Source organism: Moschus berezovskii, chromosome 12 (assembly GCF_049115385.1).
Source record: "Moschus berezovskii isolate FMDL1 chromosome 12, NW_MosBer_1.0, whole genome shotgun sequence".
NCBI classification, from domain to species: Eukaryota; Metazoa; Chordata; class Mammalia; order Artiodactyla; family Moschidae; genus Moschus; species Moschus berezovskii.
Window position 1 is genome coordinate 78091351 of NC_142471.1, and position 19615 is coordinate 78110965.

The window sequence follows — 19615 nt, forward strand, 5'->3', positions numbered from 1 at the left end:
TTTAGACTCACAGATGCTCATACTGTAACTGTACTGAAGAAGCTCTACTTAACTACAGTCAAGGAGCCTCATTCCACCTGAACCTGATGTAGATAGATGGTGGTTTTGCAGACTTTGAGCTGATGCTATAATGGTAGAAGACATTTTGCATGTGAAACATATGTGAATTGTTGGGGGCCAGAGGGTAGACCATTGTAGGCAGCCTTTAATCTGAGCCACCATGATCCCCACCTCTTGCCAATGTTCAGACCCTTATATAATGCCATCCACTTGAGTATAGGCTGGACCCAGTGACTTGCTTCTAAGAAATAGAATAAAATAAAACCTTTTAGATTTAAGTTTAGCTCATGTGTCTTAACTTTCATGGACTATGGCTACAATAAGTTTAATTTTCAGAGCCTTTGTGGTTTTATTTTGGGTTGCTTGGTTTATCTGGTACTTCTGGGGCTCCACTGGTTCCTGCTGGTGCTGCCTGGGAGAGTGGAAGAGATTTCTCTAGCCTGGGCTAAAAGTTTAAGAGAGGAGTAGAATAATTTTATCAGACAAATTATATAATCATTATTGCATTTTAAACTGCTTTTTTTCACTTAGTATTATAAGGTAAACACATATTAATAGAATTAAATTTTAAATCATGAGTGACATCATCATTCTTATGCTATTTCAACCCTCAGGTCATTCTAGAAGATAACAGGTGAGGAGATTAAAAAGTTGGGGAGCTAATATTGGTATTCCTATCTCATTTTGATTTTTAAGATGTAACTGGTAAGTTAATCTTATCTTTTGTCTTTCATGCCCCTTTAACATTCCAGAAAGGAAAGCTTAATAAAAATGATGGTTTCAAGGATGGGAGAGAGTCCCCTTCAGGGAATACTATTCAGATCTGGAATTTGAATAGTGGGTACCATTTTTCCTTTTCAAAGTGCTATAATGTGAGAGTTGGTATTTTTAATTAGGAATAACTAAATTTGACAACATATGAAAATTATGGGCAATGGGCATGAATCTCAGTCCATGAACTCAAGGGAACAAAAAGTAATAAAAGATGATATATTAAATCAATTTAATATTATCTCCAACACCTCCTCTGATGGACTAGCAGCATATATAAGCTCCATCAGTCTTAGAAAACATCCCACAGACATAAAGCAAAGGACACAGAGTCCCCTACTTGACACCATGGTACTGAGGTACCCCTCATATTTTCAGTCTTGACAAATCTGTCATTCTAGTTTGTAAGGTCCTTTCAGAGCTTGGACTTCTACAGTGAGGCCATTCTTCCCCAAAGTAGCACGGTATCATTTCCCATAGCCTGCAAAAACCAAAATTTCTCTCATTTTCCTGGATTCTAGAAATTTTTTTCTGGCTTTGTTAAGGTCCTTTCGTTTTTCTTTATGGACTATGCTGCAAAGCTTCCCTGGTGGCTCAGATGGTAAAGAATCTGCCTGTAGTGCAGGAAACTCAGGTTCAATCCCTGGGTCAGGAATACCCCTGGAGAAGGGAATGGCAACCCACTCCAGTATTCTTGCCTGGAGAATCCCATGGACAGAGGAGCCTGGCAGGCTACAGTCCAAGGCATTGCAAGGAGTCAGACATGATGTAGCAACTAACACTTTCAATTTCATGCTATAGGACAGATTATGGGCTCAAACTCTAGTTCTATCACATATAAGCCAAGTTTCCTTGGATAAAAGCTTCAGCCTCTCTGTGCTTCAGCTTCTTCACCCATAAAATGGGAAGCTTACTCAAAGGATGTTATGCGGATTAAGTGAGCCAGTATATCTAAAGGCCCCCACACTGGAACCTGGCATTTCGTCCTTGCCTTTATAATCGTCACCATATTCCTTCCTGTTTCTCTCCAAGGCACTCCATCTCTTCCCCACCAGGATGTCTAGCATAAGCTCCCCCATGGGCTTAAGTTTTAAAAAGCAAAGTCAGGAAGCCATGAGCCTTGTAGACTGTTTGCCCTCTGAGTGTCACAGACCTGCTCTAAAACAGGGAATGAGAGCCTGCTTCATGTTGTGGAAGTGGAAAAAGAAAATTGTAAACCATTGTCTGCAAAGATTACCCTGCCAGTTCTGGTAGTGATTTTAAGACTGTATATATTTGTCAAAGCTCATCAAATGGTACACTTTAAATTGGTGAAAGGATCATCAAAAAAGCAAGAGAGTTCCAGAAAAACATCTATTTCTGCTTCATTGACTATGCCAAAGCCTCTGACTGTGTGGATCACAATAAACTGTAGAAAATTCTGAAAGAGATGGGAATACCAGACCACCTGACCTGCCTCTTGAGAAATCTGTATGAAGGTCAGGAAGCAACAGTTACAACTGGACACAGAACAACAGACTGATTCCAAATAGGAAAAGGAGTACATCAAGGCTGTATATTGTCACTCTGTTTATTTAACTTATATACTGAGTACATCATGAGAAACGCTGGGCTGGAGAAAGCACAAACTAGAATCAAGATTGCTGAGAGAAATCTCAATAACCTCAGATATGCAGATGACACCACCCTTATGGGAGAAAGTGAAGAAGAACTAAAGAGCCTCTTGTTGAAAGTGAAAGAGGAGAGTGAAAAAGCTGGCTTAAAGTTCAACATTAAGAAAACTAAGATCATGGCTTCTGGTCCCATCACTTCATGGCATAGAGATGGGGAAACAATGGCTGACTTAATTTTGGGGGGCTCCAAAATCACTGCAGATGGTGATACAGCCATGAAATTAAAAGATGTTTACTCCTTGGAAGGAAAGTTATGACCAACTTAGACAGGATATTAAAAAGCAGAGACATTACTTTGCCAACAAAAGTCTGTCTAGTCAAAGCTATGGTTTTTCCACTAGTCATGTATGGATGTGAGAGTTGGACTATAAAGAAAGCTGAGCACCAAAGAATTGATGCTTTTGAACTGTGGTGTTGGAGAAGACTCTTGAGAGTCCTTTGGACAGCAAGGAGATCCAACCAGTCCATCCTAAAAAAGATCGGTGCTGAGTATTCATTGGAGGGACAGATGTTGAAGCTGAAACTCCAATACTTTGGCCACCGGATGCGAAGAGCTGACTCATTTGAAAAGATTGAAGGCAGGAAGAGAAGGAGACAACAGAGGATGAGATAGTTGGATGGCATCACCAACTCAATGGACATGAGTTTGAGTAAACTCCGAAAGTTGGTGATGGACAGGGAGGCCTGGTGTGCTGCAGCCCATGGGGTTGCAAAGAGTCGGACATGACTGGGTGACTGAACTGAACTGCATGCAAATTACATTTTAATAAAACTGACAAAAAGTTACGCTGGTACATGCATAATACCATATTCAAAGAAATTATTTTGGGGAAAAATAACTTGGGTATGGATTTTTATTTAAGAGAATTATCCATTGTAAGCTGTCTTAACATTTCCAGTGTCTCTACCATGAGAAGAAATCAAGGCTCTTAATCATAAACAACTTAGTTTGGGTTGAGGTTGTGGAGCTTCAGGGTGGTAGTTGCTTTTATACATATTCAGCAAAGGAGTACAGAAAACAGAGTTGTCAGTCTCTAAAAATTTGATTTCATACCCTGGGATTGTGAGAAAATAATAAACACTACTTCTGTGTGCAGAGCCCTAAATCAGGGCTAGAGACCCACCTTCACACATTGTCTAATTTGATCAGTTCACATGGCCCAATATGTCAGGTATTGATCACACTTGATGGATGAGATGAATGTGTCCGAAGAAGAGGACCCTTGCCCAAGGTCACACAGATGGGAAGTCCCATAGCCAGACCCTGAGTCCTGGTATGTTGTTGCCAAATACAATGTTCTTTTTACTACCTAATTGGAAAAAAGTGATCATATTTCCAGGTTCTGAAATTTGCCACATTTGCCTCTAGGGTTGATTAGTACAAATTCCTGTAATAAAATAGGATTCTGCTGGTCCAAGTCTAGAGCCCCATGTTGGCATCCCACAGTGAATGCCATATTGTTATCACCCTGGCCTCACAGGAACAGATGGGGAGAAAATGCAGAACATTCCTCCTGCTCCCGTTGTCCTGATCCACATGAATTGTGGTGCAGCAAAGGGAAAAATGAAAAGGTAGCAGTTTGCCTCTAAAGCATCAAATTGCCATCTGGCCTTAAGGAAATTATTATTTAACCATTCCCATGTAGGATTTGAGACAGCTCCAAAGTTTCTGTTTTGCCTTGAGGAGTTGGATAGTTTCAGAAGCATATTTTACCACCTCTTTGTTTCCTAAAAGCAAAGTTCTCGCTTTCTGAAATTAGACAACTAATTGATATATTCCATGCACGAGCGAGACAGCAATAATCTCCTAGAACCTCAAGAAAGAGGAAGAGAAGTAAATGGTGATGGAAGAGATTTCCATCGGCAGCAATGATCCAACTGATTTCTGCAAATAGGAAGCTGAAGAAACATGGGGACAGTCAGGTTTAACCACTGAGTGTTCGAGACGATCTCCAGGAAAGACAATGGAACATCATGTCTCAGGATGATACGCCTTTCTTGTATTAGTTTGCGAGAGTTTCCATGACAAACTACCACAGACTAGGTGGCTTAAACAACAAAAATGTATGTTCTCATGATTCTGGAAGCTAGAAGTCTAAGCTCAAGGATTCAGCAGGGTTGGTTTCCTCTAAGGCCTCTCTTTTTATTTTGTAGATGGCCTATGCCAACCATCCATGTCCTCCTCAAGGTCTTCTCTCTGTGCTTCTCTGTGTCTAAATGTTCTCTTCTTATAAGGACACTTGCCATATTGTGCTAGGGCCATCTGATTGACCTCATTTTAACTTAATTTGCTGTTTAAAAAACCCCATCTCCAAATACTGGGATTAGGTCTACAGTGGATGAGTTTGGGGCATGATATAGTTCAGCCTAAAACATCCCTTACCGTCTTGTGTCATATGCTGAGACTTGTTGCTCTCATCTCTTTCCAATCTGAGATGAGATGCCATCCAACAATCTCATCCTCTGTCGTCCCCTTCTCCTCCTGCCTTCAATCTTTCCCAGCATCAGGGTCTTTTCTAATGAGTCAGTTCTTCGCATCAGGTGGCCAAAGTATTGGATGAGATGGTTGGATGGCATCACCAACTCAATGGACATGAGTTTGAGCAAGCTCCGGGAGTTGGTGATGGACAGGGAATCCTGTCATGCCGCAGTCCATGGGGTTGCAAAGAGTCAGACACAACTGAGCAACTTAACTGAACTGATTTCCAATCTTTTCTCTGTAGTGAATAAAACTACATTTCCCAGTCTCCCTTGCCAAATGGCTCTGGCTAAGTATAAATAGAAGGCATTGTCGGAATCCTGAATAGCAAGGGAGGGAAGGAGCCAGTAGAGTTCTCCCTCTGCCTCAAGCAGCCTCTCTGACAGTGGATGACTTTCCTCCATTATCCCAGAATCTGGTAGAAAGTTCCTCTGTCAAGATTCCTATGCTGTTGGGCAGTCCTTACCATAGCTATCAGATAGTCCTAGGCTTCTGGCACTGGTAATTTCATTTCTTTCCTTTATCCTCCCATCCCTAAGGGTAGAAGCAGATTTCTGCAATTTCTAATCTCCAAGGTGCTTCCACATCCTCTGGCTTCTCAGCTCTTCTATCATCTGGCTAACCAATTCCCTATACTGACTTTCCTCTGTTATTATAGACTTATAATGTCTTTTGTTTCCCTGCTAGACCAAATACTACATTCCCAATCTCAGAAAGATAATTCTAACAGAAGACAAAAAACAAACAAACAAACAAAAAAGTTCAGCCTAGTATCTCAGAATACTCAGGACTGCCCGTTATGTGACAATAAAATAAAGTAACAAAAAAGAACCCCATATTGTCTCTAGGTAAAGAGGTGGACATTAATAAAAACTCACAAAAAACAAAATTATGTGATCCCCAGATACAAAGCCAGCTGTCAACTGCCACTGAATAAGCTTAATCCTCAGGGTTCCACCTTCATGGGCTCTTCTAAGGCCCTGGAAGAAACCCTAGCTATATGTTTATATGGTCATATTTTGGGGTAGAATTTTCAAAAGAAACATTTTTGTATTACTTTTCTTAAAGAGGTTTCTAAATTTGCATATACTTGAAGCCCAGAAAATCTCCATCTGTCCCTATTGCAAATATTTCAGAATAGACAGTTACAGACTCAGTCTGTACAGAAGCAGATACTGTCATTTGATTAAAGACCTTTATCTGTTTCTCTAGATTCTTGCGTTCCAGATACTCTGATCCTGGACTGGAATCAGCTCCTGGCTACAGTCATCCTATTCCTCAGCATTTTCCTGAGGAAGCAGCATCTGGTTAAGTACATACTCTAGGGTCAGACAGCCTCAATTATATTCCCAGCTTCTCTTATTACCATGTGCCTTAGAGCCTCAGATTTCTCATGTATTAAATGGACATAATATTAGTCCTTAATTCTTAGGTTTGTTTTGAGGGTTTACTGAGATGATCTAGAACTCTTTATGTAGTGAAGTGCTACATGAATGTTAGTCACTGTTAATATTTTTATTATAGACTTGATCTCAGACTTCCTGTGTCTCAGTTCCTATCCCCATATTTCTTTGCCTGGACTTACTTAGCTCCCCACTTTGAACAACTTACTGACTGCATCACCTTTGTTGGTTCTGTCCTAGCCTTGGTTTGGAACTTGAGCTAACAAGGGAAGCTACCTAGGAATGGACATGGACAGCTTCTTTCCAACACACTGGTGCAGAGGTTCCAACGCTGTCCCGAGCATTCTGTGGGACCTCCCTAGCCACATGCAGCACTGCCCCTACAAGGTAACAGGTAGACCTTCTGTGTCTGGAAGCAGCTTCTTGTATCAAAACGGAAAAACACAAAAGTAGCCAAGCAGGCACAGTTATGACCAGAATTTCCTCCTAATTTCCTGTGAACTTTGTCCATTCCGTACTAGAACTCCAGAGAACCTGTGACATCTAATAATCAAGAAACATCTTCCCTTAAGTTCCAACTTTATACTTACCGCTGCTGCTTCTGCTAAGTCACTTTAGTCGTGTCCGACTCTGTGCAACCCCATAGATGGCAGCCTACCAGTCTCCCCTGTCCCTGGGATTCTCCAGGCAAGAACACTGGAGTGGGTTGCCATTTTCTTCTCCAATGTGTGAAAGTGAAGCCGCTCAGTCACGTCCGACTCATAGCGATCCCATGGACTGCAGCCTACCAGGCTCCTCCATCCATGGGATTTTCTAGGCAAGAGTACTGGAGTGGCTTGCCATTGCCTTCTCCGATACTTACCGCTATGACACCCTTAATTCCTGCCAAAATTCTCGGTTATCCCTGGTCCATCTTTATTATTGTTCCTATGAAAAAAGATAATTGATATAAATAAAATAGAGATTAAGGATAGCTCCATTTGCATTTTCATGATGCATTTTTTCATTTAAATAAGCACATAACATAATAGCCAAGATTTATAGAAAGGAATAAAGAATAATACAGTGAAGCCCTAGAATATCAGCACCCAGTTTAAGATGTAAAATATTGCCAACTGAAGCCCCCTATCATGCTACCCTTACTCTTCCCAGTGGCAACCACCATTGTGAATTTGCTGCCCCTCACTCCCTTGCACTTCTTTATGCTTTTCCAATATACAGACAGATGTGTACTCTTAGAGCAAGTTAGAGAACATTTATATTATTTCTGTAAAGAGTAAAACATATCTAGTTGTTTTTCTTTTTTTTTTAACCAAATGTATCTATGGTTGGTTCCATGAGGGAAATACGGACCATATCAGGAGGGAAGGCCAAATACCCGTTGAGTGCATCATTTAGATTTAACTATCAGTTCTAAAATTTCATTTGGTTATCTTTTTATGGTTTCATTTTCAAAGTTAATTATTAATATCATTTTGAGGGGTTGCACTGGGTCTCCATTGTTGTGCTCAGACTTTCTCTAGTTGCAGAGAGCAGGAGCTACTAGTTGCAGTGCGAGGGCTTCTCACTGCAGGGGCTTCTTTCGTTGCTCAGCACAGGCTCTAGGCACATGGCTTCAGTAGTTATAGCATGCAGACTCAGTAGTTGTGGTACTCGGGCTTAGTTGCTCCGCAGCATATGGAATCTTCCTGGACCAGAGATCGAGCCCATGCCCCTGCATTAGCAGGCAGATTCTTATCCACTGTACCACCAGGGAAGTCCCTATTTTTATTTCAACTTCCTATCTATTCAACAGTATGCTACATTTTCTTTTAAATCTTTTAAATATTTGCAATGACTTCTTTAAAGTGCTTGTCAGTTTTAAAATTGGGTTCATTTTATGCCTTTTTATATTGATTACTTTTCCTCTTGATTATGGATCACATTCTCCTGTTTCTTATTTTACATTTTCTGCATGTCCAGTATTTTTAGTATATTGGATATACTACATGATATGTGGTCAGCTATGGACTCTGTCATATTCTTCTGACAGGTGTTGTTTCAAAACACCATTAAGTTATTGATTGACATTTTTATCTTATGAAAGCCTGATTTTACCCTTTATTTTGGTTCATCTGTTTTTGTATTTGACCCTTTATTCTAAGGCAAATCCCTTAGACAGGAGATATGGTGAGATTTCAATGGAAAGCCCAAAGCATTGACCAAGACCTATTAACTTGGAAGAACTAAAACTCTTAATTCTGTCTCCTCTTTACTAGGTAGAAGTTGAAAGCTCTGCTTAAATCTTTCAGCCTTTCAGCTATTGCTTTCTGCTGAGCTTCTTGAAATCTCCCCTATGCGTATGCAGTTTAGGGTCAGCCAAGGATTCAAGGAGAGTTTATACACCTATTTAGGGTCTTCCCTCTTCATTTTGAAAAATCACCCTCACTTTCCAGCTTCTTTGGCATCTTTGAATTCCGCCTTGTATCATGTCAAGTTAGTGCTACTGCGTCTTTCTGGCTCAGTTCTAGTCATCTTAAAACATAGACCAGACTAGGTAACCCCAATGAGAAAACCACATAAATGTGTATTCAATCTAGCGCTGTTTCCTTCTGTCAAGTATTAACAGCTTCCATTTTCTGCCTGCTGTGGGTCACTCTCCAGTACCTTCAGATGTCTTTTCTTCAGTATTTTGTTCAGAGTTTATAATTATTGTCAGTAGAAACATTAGTTGATAAAAAACACTCTGCTGTTATCAAACTGGATCAAAAGTGACATTTTTATGAATTAAAAATATGCTCCAAAAGATCAAATAATTACTTTTATTTTTCACACCTAGGACATTAAGCTCATGGCAGACCAGCTATTCGAGGTGGTACAGTTGTTTCAGTAACAGGGACATAATGTCACAAAAATACAGTTTATTTTACCTGGTAAGAAGGTATTGCCTTGTAGGTGGTAATATGCCTCAGGCACTTCTTAAACCAGTCAAAGATTCCACAACCAAAATACCAGTTCTGATAGGTTATTTTGTAGACTTCTCTTATTTTCCACTCAAACTTTAAGGCCATCATAGAACATATACACTAAGTGAAATATCCAGCACGGTTTTACTTGAAAGCTTCTAACTCTTCAAGTATAATTTTGCGGTAGGGAGGAGAATTCCTGTTTCCCATAGTTATGAAGATAAAGTGCCAAAAGCTCCAAATTACTTTTCATAGGTACCTGGACTTTGCTGCCATGGTCGGCAGTCAGACAAACATTTATAGCGCTCTCTAGGAATCTGACCTAATGTCCCCAGTCCATCCATCACCCTGACCTAACACAGATTCAAACTGTGAAAACCCAATATACAGTCAAGATGAAAGCAGAACTGCTCTGTTTGAAGTAAATTAGGCCCGGAGAACCTTGTCAACTAACACTCACACCCAGGTGAAAGAGGCTTTTGAGTTCCACTTCAGTGAACTTAATAGGTCTCTGGAGAATATGGTTTGCAAACTCTTCCTTTAAACCATGGGTCAGCAAATCTCTACAAAGGGCCAGAGAGTAAATGTGTAGGCTCTGTGACCCATACAGTGTCCATCACAAAAACTCAAATTTACCATCATAACAGAAACAGCCAACAAGGGCAATAGATAATGAATGGACTTGAGTGTGTTTCAATAAATCGTTATTTATAAAAATAGGTGGTAGCCAGAATTTGGCCCACAGGCACTAGAGCTGATCCCTGCTTTAGCTGTAAGGGGAAGAGACCCTGAAAAAGCCAGAGCAAGTCCTAGATGTCAGCGCATGTTCTTTTTGAAGCTCTGAAGGTTAGGCACTTACCCTTTCCTTACTTTGTCATTGTTTTTGTCATTAGTTACACTGCCTGGACAATGTGTTAAGAAAATAGCCACTGAGTTCTGCTGAGTTCTCAGGATCTTTGAAGTGTCCTTTCTTATCTGTGATGGTAGTTTAGTCACTAAGTCATGTCTGACTCTTGCAAGCCCATGGACTGTAGCCTGTCAGTCTCCACTGTCCAAGGGATTTCCCAAGCAACCATACTGGAGTAAGCTGCCATTTCCTTCTCCAGGGGATCTTCCTGATTCAGGGATTGAATCCAAGTCTCCTGCATTGCAGGCAGGTTCTATACAAACTGAGCCACCAGGGAAGTCATTCTTATCTGTAGAAAAGTTTATTAAAAAAAAAAAATAGAGAGGGCCCAGCAATAATGATTGGCAAGTACGACCATTACTGGAATGTTCAAACTAGCATACCATTATGCTCATTTCACATGCTAGCAAGGTAATGGTCAAAACTCTTCAAGCTAGGCTTCAACAGTACCTGAATTCAGAATTTCCAGATGTACAAGAAAGATTTTTTTAAAAAAGCAGAGGAGCCAGAGATCAAACTGCCGACATCTATTGGATCACTTAAAAAGCAAGGGAATTCCAGAAAAATATCTACTTCTGCTTCATTGTATATGCTAAAGCTTTTGACCGTGTGGATTATAACAAACTGTGGAAAATTCTTAAAGTGATGGGAATACCAGACCACCTCACCTGCCTTCTGAGAAACATGTATGCAGGTCAAGAAGCAAGTTAGGACTGGACAAGGAACAATGGACCAGTTCAAAATTGGGAAAGGAGTATGTTAAGGTTGTATATTGTCACCCTGCTTATATAACTTATATGCAGAGTACATTACGCAAAATGCTGGATTGAATAAACCATAAGCTAGAATCAAGATTGCCGGGAGAAATATCCTGGAAAACACCCTGATGCTAGGAAAGACTGAGGGCAGGAGGAGATGGGGGAGATAGAGGATGATATGATGGGATGGCATCACCAACTCAATGGACATGAGTTTGATCAAACTTTCAGAGATAGTAAAGGACAGGGAAGCCTGGCATGCTGCAGTCCATGGGGTCGTACAGAGTCATTCATGACTGAGCAACTGAACAACAGATATGCAGATGATACCACTCTCATGGCAGAAAGCAGGGAGGAAATAAACAGTCTCTTGATGAAGGTGAAAGAGGAGAGTGAAAAAGCTGGCTTAAAACTCAACATTCATGGCAAATATATGGGGAAAAGTGGAAATTTTTCCAGATTTTGTTTTCTTGGGCTCCAAAATCACAGGATGGTGACTGCAGCCATGAAATTTAAAAATGCTTGCTCCTTGGAAGAAAAGCTATGACAAACCTAGACAGCATATTAAAAAGCAAAGATATCACTGTTCCGACAAAGGTCTATAGCTTTTCCAGTAGTCATGTACAGAATGTGGGAGTTGGACCATGAAGAAAGCTGAGTTCCAAAGAATTGATGCTTTTGAACTGTGGTGCTGAAGAAGACTCTTAAGAGTCCTTTGGATAGCAAGGAGCTCAAACTAGTCAACCCTAAAGGAAATCAACCCTGAATATTCATTGGAAGGACTGATGCTGAAGCTAAAGCTCCAATACTTTGGCCACCTGATGCAAAGAGCCAACTCATTGGAAAAGATCTTGATGCTGGGAAAGATTGAGGGCAGGAGGACAAGGGGACGACAGAGGATAAGATGGCTGGGTGGCAACACTGACTCAATGGACATGAGTTTGAGCAAACTCCGGGAGATGGTGAAGGACAGGGAAATTGGGAATGCTATAGTCCACGGGGTTGCAAAGAATCAGACACAACTTATCAACTGAACAGCAACAACCATCACTAGCTGTGCAGAACATGGGCAATTTTCTTCCTCTCTCTGAGCCCCTTTCATCATCTGTAAAATGGGAATCATAATAGCTACTCTACCGGGTTATCATGAGGATTAAAGAACTTCAGAGCAAGTGCTGAATAAGTGGCAGGTCCCTTTTCCTTTGTATTAGACATAGAGGAAAAGGATGAGTTCCTTCTGAAAAATGAAATCAAAGGAACAGAATCAAAAAATTCAACTTGCCTACAAAATCTTGTCCAATAATTCCTCTTGAAATGTCAGTATTATTTTAAAGAACTCCAAGTCTTTCTCTTCCAATGGAATATGCAATAAGTTCAGCCTGATGCAGTGGGGAAAACATCAATATTAGGGAAAGGGTCCAGGTGACCCAGGATGTTGTTCTAGCTCAGTTGTGGAGTATTGTGTAAATCACTTCTCTTTATTATAAATTTCTTTAATTTCCTCAATTGTTAAAATGATGATGGCTAAACTAGGGGTTTCCAAACTGTCAGAAAATCAGAGGTTCCTGAATATACTCAAGAATCAGGTATTATCTGAATAAAATGTGAACATATATAGAGAAAAAACAACATTAAAAGTAGTCCTAGAATTCAAAGCATAAGAAACATTGGGTTAGATGATGCCTCAGGTGGCTGCCAGTTCTAACTGCCCATGTTTCAGTGAACACATGCACAGCACATAAATGTAATCGCCAATATGACATTGTGATTCAGGAGGCATTTTATTAGTCACATTGAGTTCATACTATGAATGCAGACTAACTGCATTCACAGTGTGGATTATCTCTTTGGCTGTTTGAAAATCAGTGGAGGCCAGCTTCACTGCAGGGAGGCATGGTACCAATGTACACAATCAATCTGCCCTCTCTGAAGAAGTCTCAGTGCCCAGTGACATGGAAAAAGTTGCTGTGATGGAGAAAGAGCTTTGAGACAATATCTCGAGGGTGGCTCAAGTTGCAGTTTCATTTAGCAAGTGCACAGCTGCTGCTCTAGAACTAGAGGTAAATTATGGAAGATATCATTTGTTTTTGCCTGTTCAGCATCCTTTCCCATTCTTGTTTCCATTCCAGTTTCCCTTGGAAGTGAAGGGACCGGATTGCAAGTCTTACTACAAAATTGTAAGCAAGATCACGTTATCGTAGCATCAAGACCAACAAGTACTTCAATGGGACAAAACAGAGTTCTGAAGCAGACCCAACTGATATTCTGACAAAGATAATTCAACTATAAAGTATAATACTTGCAACATCTATTAAGGAAACAATTGGAAATCTATACCTCCACATAGCATAAAAAAAAATTAACTCAATATATTTGTGGGGCCTAAAACAACAAACTTTATAAAATAAACTATACAGCTTCTAGAGGAACACATATGAGAAAGCCTTAGTGACTTTGGATTAAGGGTTTTTAGATAAAACGTCAAAAGCACAATCCATAAAAGAAAAAAAAAAACTAATAAATTGAACTTCAAGATTTTAAACTTTTGCTCTTTAAAGACACAGTTAAGAGAATGAAAAGCCAAAATAAAAGGGAGAAAATATTTGTAAATTATACTTCTGAAAAGGAACTTATATCCAGAAAAAATAACTCTTAAAAGTCCACAATAAAAAAATAGACTAGCTTTTAAAACAAGCATAAGATCTGAATAGATACTTCACTAAAGAAGACACATCTGTGGCAAATAAGCACATGAAAACATGCTCACTTATTAATCATTAGGGAAATTCAAATTAAAACCTCAATGTGGTACCTGTGCATACCTATTAGAGTAGCAAAATTTGAAAGGTTACCAATTCCAGGGGATAGTTATGACTCAGAGAACTAGAACCTTCGCACACTGCTGGTGGAAATGTAAAATGGTGCAGCACTCACTTTGGAAAAATGTGGCAGGTTCACAAAAGAGAACGAACATAAAACTACTTTATGATTCAGTTGTTCCACTTCTAGCTATTTACCCAAGAGAAATGAAAGTGTATCTCCCTACAGAGACTTACATGTGAATATCCACAGCAGCTTTATGTGTACTGGCCAAAAATCCAGAACCAACCCAGTCCATCAACCGGTGATAACTAGATAAACTGTCATACACAAATGAATACTCACAAATAAAAAGGGATACACCATGGGCAAATGATTCAAGATGGATAAATCTCAAAGTAATTATGTTAACAGGAAACGGCTGGCAAAAAGAATATGGTTCTGTTTATATAAAATTCTAGAGAACAAAAGCTAATCAAAAGCAGATCAGTGGTCACCTGGCTGGGGGAAGGGATAGGTCACCAAGGGGCATAGGAAACTTTTCAGGTGACAGGCAAGTTCATAATCTTGATTATGAGGATGGTCTCACAGGCATATGGGAATGTTAATATGTACCAAATTATACACTTTAAATATGGACTGTTTGTTAGTATGTTAATTATACTTCAATAAAACTGTTTTGGGTCTTCCCTCGTGGCTCTGAGGTAAAGAATCTGCCTGCCAATGCAGAAGATGTGGGTTCGATCCCTGGATCAGGAAGATACCCTGGAGGAGGAAATGGTAATCTACTCCAGTATTCTTACTAGGAAATCCCATGGACAGAGAAGCCTGGCGGGCTACAGTCAATGGGGTCGCAAAAGAGTCAGACATGACTTAGTGACTAAACAACAACAAAGCTGTTTTTAAAGACAGTAATCAAAATTCTTTTCCTTTGTATATCCACATCCCCTTGCAATGTAATTTTGCAGCTGCTTCCATCAAGAGGAAGAGTCCTTCTCCATCCTTTGAACCTGGGACGGCTAACAGAATGTGCTAGAAGTGATGTAGTTGCCTGTTCTGAAGCCTAGGTCTTAAAATGCTTGTTAATTCCCTACTGACTTAGTCCATTTGGGTTGCAATAACAAAACCATCAACAGGGTGGTTCAAAGAGCAAACATTTATTTCTCACAGTTTTGAAGGCAGAGAATTCTGAGACCAAGGTACCCACAGATTCAGTGTCTGGTGAAAGCTCACTTCCTGTTCATGGAGGACTGACTTCTCACTGGGTCCTCACATGACAAAAGGGACAAAGGTGCTCTTAGGAGTCTCTTCTGTGAGGACACTGATTCCATTCATGAGGACTCTACCCTCCAGACCTAATTACCTACCAAAGGCTCCCACCTTCCAATACCATCATTCCAATACCAGGATTTCAACATATGAATTCTGGGGGGACACAAACATTCAGACTCTAGCACCCACTCTCCCTCAGAGCCCTGCTGCTACCCTATGAACAGACAAGCAAGATAGAGGATGGAAGACACATGACCCAGCCACTCCTCTCTTTTTTAACACCCAGTCACCCCCAAAGGCAGAACCACCTACCTAGCCTGCAGTCAAGGAAACTGAGTATCTTAGAGGACGGGTCAGTCAAGATCATATGACCTGCTCAGCTGAGGCCAACTTGAACTTTCAACCCTCTGAATCAAGTAAATAGCTATTGTGCTATAATACTACAGAGAAGGCAATGGCACCCCACTCCCGTACTCTTGCCTGGGAAATCCCATGGACGGAGAAGCCTGGTGGGCTACAGTCCATGGGGTCGCTAAGAGTCGGACACGACTGCGCAACTTCACTTTCACTTTTCACTTTCATGCATTGGAGAAGGAAATGGCAACCCACTCCAGTGTTCTTGCCTGGAGAATCCCAGGGACGGTGGAGCCTGGTGGGCTGCCGTCCGTGGGGTCGCACAGAGTCGGACACTACTGACGCGACTTAGCAGCAGCAGCAGCAGCTATAACACTAAGTTTGGAGTGGTCTCATTTGTGGTTAATATTAATACACAAGTGATTCACTTCCCATCCAGGACCATATTTCTCACTCACCCAACTTGACTTGATCTTGGTGGGGCAGCCAGAGACTAGGAACTGTTCATTATCTTAGGCCAGCCACCTTCACTCCACAGAGAACTTTCATTTTTCATATACCAAACGTGGATGTCTATTATCTAGGCACTGTGCTAGACCCCAAGGGTTGATGTACAAGAGAGACAGTCCCATCACAGGAGATCTGAGATTATAAATCAGAGTTACAGAGGGGTAGCAGCAAGCATATCAAATTCATTTTTTCCCTTTTTTAGATTGGCTTTGTTGTCTTGGATATTTCTAAATCAGTTAATTTCTCTCATAACCTTAGTATGAAATCCCTCCCTACTCTACGAAGAGTTAAAGAAAATGGGGGTAAACCTCCTGTGAAACAAGACACAATTCAGGCAGCATCAGAAAAGGATGCCATTCAAAGAAGGATGTGATCACAAGTGAGAAAGGACTGAACTTATAAAAGAACTGCTGTTCAGTAAATCAGTCATGTCTGACTCTTCACAACCTCTTAGACTGTAGCCCGCCAGGCTCCTCTGTCCATGGAATTTTCCAGGCAAGAATACTGGAGTGGGTTGTCATTTCCTTCTCCAGGGGATCCCCCTGACCCAGGGATCTCTTGCATCAAACCTGCATCTCCTGCATTGGCAGGTTGATTCTTTACTACTGAACCACTAGGGAAGCCTGTACAAGAATTACTGAGGGGTAACGACAGAGAATGAGATGGATGGATAGCATCACTGACTTGATGGAGGTGGGTTTGAGTGAACTCCGGGAGCTGGTGATGGACAGGGAGGCCTGGCGTGCTGTGATTCATGGGGTCGAAAGAGTCGGACATGACTGAGCGACTGAACTGAACTGAACTAAAAGGTGCATAGTTTGGAAGCAGATGAGAAGTCATAGGATTGGGCTAAAAAAAACACAAGCAAATTCATTAATGCAAGTATCAAGCACTGACATTTGTATTTTTAAAAGGTTTTAAAAGCCCAGCTTCCAGATGTTGTTCTTCAGAGATACTGATCCAGGAGACAGGCTGACCATCTTAGTCAATTGCCATTTAAATGTCCTGCCCTCAAGTTGAAGGAAACACATATTTTGTAAAGACCTCCAGGAGAGTGTGGGTCCTCAAGGTTGAGGCCATTCCACTCCCAAGAAGTGGTTTATGGATGTAACAACAAGGGCAAGAAACAAAAGCATGAGGTGTTCTTTGCTCTTTATATCTATCTAGATCAAGAGAATACTCATGATTGCCCTCAGAAACATTTCTATTAGACTATCAAGAAAATCCACCTCTTGATGCCTCAAATATCATCCTGGGTGCTCATCTCCTATAAAAAGAGGAGACTGCCACCTCAAGGGGAAGGAACAGGAGCCAGGTTCATGGCCACAGAGCTCAATTTTGGATGAATCTATTTTTGTCAATCTTCCTAAGATAGCATGGGTCATTGGTTCTACTCAGATTCCAGAAATAACTCATGACTAGTAGTTATTCACTTTTTGGCCAAAGGCTGAAAAACAGAGCAAGGAATAGCTAAATTGATATTTAATGATATTTTGAGTAAAAAACAAACACACAAACTTGGTTTAAAAACCCTCCTGACTTCAAGAGAAAGACAAATACCATATGGTATCACTTATATGTGGAATCTAAAATATGACTCAAATGAACTTATCTGTGAAACAGACTTACAGACATAGAGCACAGACACGTGGTTGCCAAGGAGGGAAGAGGTGGGGAAGGGAAGGATTGGAAGTTTGGGATTATCAGATACAAACCAGTGTATATAGAACGGATGGACAGCAAAGCCCTACTGTATAGCACAGGGAAGTATATTCAATATCCTGTGATAAACCATAATGGCAAAGAATATGAAAAAGTATGTATATGCACATGTAACTGAACCACTTTGCTATATAGCAGGAATTAGCACAACACTTTAAATCAACTATATTTCATTAAAACAAACAGATTTCAATTAAAAAAAAAATCCTCCCACGTCTCTCAGTTGTGAACCTTTCACTCACTATCTTTTTAAGAGAACATACTCATTAACCTGTGCTGCACTGAGTCACTCAGTCGTGTCTGACTCTTTGCAACCCCATGGACTGTAGCCCTCAAGACTCCTCTGTCCATGGGGATTCTCCAGGCAAGAATACTCGAGTGGGATGCCATGCAATCCTCCAGGGGATCTTCCCAACCCAGGGATCAAACCCAGGTCTGCCACACTCCAGGCAGATTCTGTACCATCTAAGCCACCAGGGAAGCCATTCACTAACCTAGGACTTGGCAAAGAGAAGAAAGTCTCCCTAATCCTTAGCCATGCATACCCCTAAGACAGAAGCCCACGAGGGATTTAGAGACAAGTGGAATAGCTTCTGCAGCCCTTCAGGGTGATCTCCAAGTCCCCTGGTAACAAACAGACCCTTGTCTACCTAACAACACAAGTTCACACCACCCTCAAGACACAGATCCTACTTCTTATCTCTCAGGAGCCTTGGGCCTTCTGCTCAGATGAGGGTTCTATCTAGGGAGTGCCTCACCTGGAACTCTACCCTTAGTCCAAATTATATCTTCCCCAGATTCCTGGAAAAGCTTTCACCTTAATGGAGAAAGATTTAAGTTGGTCGCTATTAAAATTGCTTTATTATTATTTTTTTACTTTGACAGCTTTGTGCCTTTTATCATTAAAAGCACAGTATCATTTAAATAAAAGTGAAGAGTGACATTTCTAAGAAATGCCTGCCACTCAGGGATAACACTATTAATTTTAAAAAGTTATTACTTGAAAGAACACCCTTTTAGCACACGGAGTTAAACAGCACAAAGCTTAGCATGTCAACAGGCCATACATCAGCAATTTGCCTTTGGTTCTGAGATTCCAAAAAGAATCTCCTGTACTGGGAGTAGGCTGACTGTGCCTCCAGGCCTCTCCATGTCAGCACCAGGCATAGGGGCACAGCTGTCTTCTCAGTGAGCAAAACTAGATACACTCATTCTCCAAGTACCACTGAAAGAAAGCCATGACTTTTTTTTTTAGAGACACTTTCATCAGATGTGTTTCCAGCCTCTGGTTCCACTTGGCAACAGGCCAAGCTCAGCAGCCTTGATAGAGGAGCAGTGAGCTGGTGAACCATCTGAAAATTCAGTCCCCACAAGACATAAGGAAGTCTTTCATTATCGCCTGTATTCAACCACCATGGTAGATTACAAAGGCCATAAATCAAAGTCAAAATAGGCCAGTCATAGCCCAATTCACTGGCAGACTGTATTTTGTACCTTCCAGATGCATTGGCCTCTAGGATAGAAGCCAAGAGAGAAAAGACCATTCCATAAGAAAGAAGACCAGCTTGGCTAAGAGACGAGAATATAGGATATTAGGGCTTGGCAGCAGAATGTGCATTGATTTTAGCCATAGTAAAAAGTAACATCACCAAAGTGCTTAAGTGAAAGTTAGTCACTCAGTTATGTCCAACTTTTTGTGACTCCATGGACTGTAGCCTGCTAGGCTCCTCTGTCCATGGAATTCTCCAGGCAAGAATACTGGAGAGGGTAGCCATTCTCTTCTCCAGGGGATCTTACCAACCCAGGGATCAAACCTGCGTCTCCTGCATTGCAGGCAGATTCTTTACTGTCTGATCCACAAGGGAAATGAAGTAACTAAAAGGGACTTGCATACACACACACAAAACCATCAAGTACCAATTCTACTTTCATTCTTGTATA

The 19615-nt window shown here is 40.9% G+C and overlaps 1 long non-coding RNA gene across 1 annotated transcript in view; it reads right to left on the minus strand.

The window, feature by feature from the left end:
* Positions 1 to 6564: 6564 nt before the first annotated feature.
* Positions 6565 to 19615, minus strand: part of LOC129555350 (uncharacterized) — an 84179-nt gene continuing 71128 nt past the window's right edge. The window contains exon 6 of the long non-coding RNA XR_008685739.2: positions 6565 to 7313. This is a non-coding gene — a long non-coding RNA (uncharacterized LOC129555350). The remainder of the gene's footprint in view (positions 7314 to 19615) is intronic.